Below are 5,076 nucleotides of genomic sequence, written 5' to 3'. Positions count from 1 at the left end.
AAAGGCGTGCGCCACCATCACCCGGCCTTGTTGGATGTTTTTTATAGACTTATTTGACCATTTGCTTTCTTGTTTCTCAAAATATTTTTTTAACTTTTTACTTATTTTTATTTGTGTGCATTTGTGGTATATGTGCCCATGTTATGTGTTGGTTCCCACAGAAGCCAGAAGAGGGTGTCAGTGGTTGTGAGTCACCTGATATGGGTGATAGGAACTGAACCCAGGTTTTCTGCAAGAAGCAAGTGCTCTTAACCACTGTGGCATTTCTTTAGACTTATTTATTTTCTGCTTAGGTTTGTAAAAACTGATTCAAATGCTCTTTAACAACATCCAACCTGTACATGATGCATCCTCATAGCTTTTGCCCCTGTTATGTCCTGTTATCCTTACAAGTTCTTTTCCTCACCTTCTCCACTGAATACAATAAGTTTAACTAATTCTTGTGAATTTCATGCATGCGGACAATCATGTTAATCACATTCTCCCTCTCTAAATCTTCCTAGACCTACCACCCTCTAGCTTCATCTCTACCTCCATCGTCCATGTTCTTTTCTTAATTTTTATCCCTAACCTAGGCCAGTTCTTCCCACCTATATGTGTATGGGGCCATCTACTGGAGCATGCCTCATCTATCATAAATCACACCTTAAAGAAATCTGACAGTCCTTATTTAACTGTCATCAGCTTGCAGTGGGGGCTCCTGAGCCCCTCCCCACTCCATGCTGGAATGTTTTCTGACTTGGTCTTGCATAGATGTTACATAGATAGCCACAGCTCCTGTTAGATCATGCCAGTGGTCTTGCTATATCCAGAAGATAAAATGTTTTGCCCACATCTTCCTGACCTCTAGCTCACATAATCTTTTCTTTGCTTGTTCTATAATGTTTCCTGAGACTTGGAGAAAAGGTGTGTGATGTGTGAATACTTTTCTTATTACAGTTAAATGGTACTTTATTTAACATTTGCTGAGTATGTTGTCTCTATTTCAGCTACTCAGTGTTGGTATTACTATATGAAAGCTGCATAGATTATTACTAACAAATAAATGCAAGTCCATCCACACCAAAAATTGTTGGCTTGGACATGGCTGATGAACTTTATTTTAATTTGCTGTCCCTTGGATACCAGCTTCATGGTGCCAGCAACAACAGAAAAACCTTGGAATGGCTGACAAAATGGAGGTGTGGTAAGGGATACAGGAGGTTATCAGCTTTCTCTGGCTTTTTAGTTCCTTTGCAAGGTCGTGTTTTCCAAGACATCCTGAGTTCTGCCCCTGCAAGGCAGGGCTACTACTGGCTAGCCTAGGGCATGGAAAGCTCTATTACCTGTGTTTTGCAAAATGGATGTGTTTTCGTTGTTCAGGGTCTCCCAGGGGAGAGAATCACAGTCAGAACTCGTATTCCCTGATGTTCTGATGGTATTCCTCTTTTGCTTTGCTTGCAGGTTAGAGTCATGAGCCTGGGAGCCTGGCAGTCAAGGCAAAGTCTTAGCCCATGATTTCTGTCGGGACTCAAATGCTAGACAAGGAGAAGGAAAATGGCTGTTATTCCTCAGGCATACCTCAACAGTAATAGAAAGGAATGTTCTGTTCAGATGATGATCCAGGCAGACATGAGGGTCCTTGAGAAAGCTTGCCAGAGGCCTCTGCTGAGCACAGTTGAGTTATATGGGTTTGCCAGATCCCAGGGCTAATTAGGCTCAAGCAGAAAGAAGTTCAGCATTGCACAGCCTGGCTAGTCTCTTGAAGGCAATGCTTCTTTGAAGTCAGAGCATTTCCCATTGTTTATGTAAGCTTCAGCTCTTAGCTTTTTCCAAAACGGATTTAAGGGAGCTTAAACATTAATGAAAATACAAACCAAGACTGTGTTTAATGAGCCAAATGCAAGCCTATCCAAAGAGAGGAAATGGAATAAGTGGAAGGTGGGAGCTAAGCTGATTGCTTCACTGGGTACTGGGTTTGGCACAGAGGGAAATTTTCTTGGGTTGTTACCAGGGTAGTTCAGCATTCAAGACCTCAGTTAGAGGAAGATGCCTTGTCAGACTGAGGAACTGATCAGACTACGAGGGTCAACACCTGCTCCCCTGTTCTCTACACTAGTGCCATTCTTATTTCAGTCAGAATTCGGTTTACATAAGGATCACTTTTGGGGACTACTAACAGTATGAAAGACAGATACAACTCCTGAGGGTAACTGCAGAGGAAAAGGAGCTAGATAGCCAGCTTCCTTCCTTCCTTCACTCCCTCCTTCCTTCCTCCTTCCTTCCTTTCTTTGTATGTGTATGTGTGAATATATGTGTGAGCACATGTGAGTATGGTGCATGTGATCGGAAGTCAGATCACACACCCGGAGGTAGAAGCCAGAGGAAGACATGTGTTGTCCTGTGCTGTCATTGCCTTGTTGACTCCCTTGATACAGGGACTCTCACTCAACCTTGTGTGATGCTAAAGACTGTCCAGTCCTATTGATCCTACCATCTCCTCTTTCTCACACATCCCTGTTCATTATAAGCTCATGAAAACGTGTCCGACTTTTCACATGAGTCTTGGTGTTTAACATGGGTTTTCACATTTGTGCTCCTTTACTGAATCTTCCTCTGAGCCTGGGAAAGAAGAATGATAATCCATTCATGATATAAACAAAAGAAGAAAGTATCTTTATTCTTGCCTCAGCACCATACACCTATGCCTAGTTGGTAGTTGAGCAAATACTACAGTAATGATTCTGATCTGCTCTGATGTTACTCCATTTACTGTTACTGTAACAAAAAATACAGCACTAATTACTATATAAATAAATGATTTAGGTCACAGATTTTATGGGAGAGAATATGTATTAATGTATTTGTTTATTTGGGTGTATATTTATATGCACATGTGTATGTGTGTATTTAATACAAAGGTCAATCTCAGGTGGCATTCTCAGGAGTCACCCATCTGTCTCTATGCAATATCTCTAATGAGGCTAGTGAGCCCAAAAGACCTTTGTCTAAACCTCTTCAGCAATGAGATCACAAGAACATGCTACCATGTTTTGCTTTTACATAGGTTCTGAGAATCAAACTCAGATCCTCCTGCTTGTGTGGTAGACACTTGCTGACTGAACTTTCTTCCCATCTCCTAATTTATAGCTTTCAAGGTTGAAAAGTCTTATATTAGGTGACTTAGTTGTTAATCTCTAATGATGTTTCATGGTAGATGAGATCACGATTGCAGAAGGAACTGCAGAAGAAATCACATAGCAGGGCAGGAAGCCAGAGAGTTTCAGAGCCCAGTCTTGTTCTTTGATAGCATTTTGCTGTCATAAGAACAAACTCATTCACTGAGGTCATTGTTCCCTTTCTAAAGTAAATCCCAATGACAAACCTTACTTTCACCAAGCCTCAGCTTTTAAAACTTTCACCATTTCTTACTGTTTCATACCAAGGACTAAACTTCCAACATGTATGTCCTTGAAGAAAAAGCCATCCCCGACCCATACCACACAATACATCATTGAGGTATTCAGTCTGTTCCACACCATTTCAGCAAAACAGACAGATTTATACAAGTTTCATTGAAGATGTATAATGAAGAGTTACATTTGAAAAGTCAGTGTCACACTCTAGAATCATGAGAAGGGAGCCTCACTTGAGGAATTGCCTAGATCAAGTTGGCCTGGGAGCCATGTAAGTGGGCCATCTCTGGAGAATTGTCTTCATATTTTATAGATGTAAGAAGGCCCAGTGAATTGTAGGCAGTACCATTCCCTAGGCAAGAGTTCCTGAACTATGTATGTCAGGTGAAAAATAGCAGGAAGCACACAGGCAGCATGGGTGCATTGGTTTCCCTTTACGTTTGACATCAACTACATATTTCTGTATTGAAATTTGCAGAAATAATACAACCTTAAGTGGCCAATAGCATGCTTCCCGTTTCTAAGGTGTGATATATTGTAGTTGTTCAGTTTCCTGAAGTCGAAGCTTTCTGAGCTGTTTCCTAGGAATACAAAGTGAATACTATAGCTGTTATTTTTGTGTAGCACAAAATCAGTGTATAAAACTAAAAGGAAGTCACTTAAAAAGGCATACAATACAAGGTGTGAGTTTGTGTGTGTGTGTGTGTGTGTGTGTGTGTGTTTAACATAATTTAACTGGCAGGCTTTAAGGAATCACTGTGGCTGCACATGTGAGTGAATAAGCACATGTTTTTTTTTTTTTTTGCATCATGCATGCATATTTACACTGAAGCACGGAAAGTGGAAGCAGCTCCCTACAAATTCAGCTACTCATGCAAATTAGATGTATTTTTTTTTTAAAAAAGACAGTACCTTCTTGCTCTCTTATTTTCAGAAGATAGCTGTAACAAAACCAATCAAATGTGTGTGCTAAAATGAGCGAGATTTATTTTCGGAAAGTCCTGAAAGTTGGAAATCTGAAGTCAAGACGGCAGGAGATCCCGACATTTTTCTGACAGTTTTTCAAGGCTATCCTCCTTCTTCCAGCTTCTGGAGTTTGCTGGCAATCCTCTCTTTTCCTTGGCTTGTAATAGACCACTACATCAATATGCCAACCTTGTCCCACTGTGTTTTACATTTTCTGTTCCCTATGTGTTATCCGTATATCTAAATTTTGAAATCTCCCACTTTTTGCAACAATAATATTCGAATAGATTGAATCTATACTAACAACACCATTTTATTGCAAATACTTCTATAATGACTTTTTTTTCCCAAATAAAATCACATGCTGAGACACTGGATAGATAAGTATTTTGTAATATTCTTTTCATTGGGGAGGGGAGGGGCCACAAGTGAACTCTTAACACTTGCATATCACACATTAAAAGGAAGCCTTGGCTAAAGATAAGCACTCTTTCCTGGCTTCCCTGCTCACACTGTCAGTTCTTTAATGCCTGTCTGCTTTCTGTCTCAGAAGACTGACTCTTTCAAGTAACATTGCAGGAAAGGTAGTGTATGGGTAGGCTTCTAGCCAAATTCTTTTCTCTTTTGAGTTTTATAATTTTTTCCATATAAAGACGGGTTTTTCTGAGGACCAGATTAGGGTGTTAGCATGAGTTCTGCCAAAATCCAGCAGTGG

This window comes from Microtus ochrogaster, chromosome 1, assembly GCF_000317375.1.
Source record: "Microtus ochrogaster isolate Prairie Vole_2 chromosome 1, MicOch1.0, whole genome shotgun sequence".
NCBI lineage: Eukaryota > Metazoa > Chordata > Mammalia > Rodentia > Cricetidae > Microtus > Microtus ochrogaster.
Note: the sequence above shows the minus strand (reverse complement) of the source record.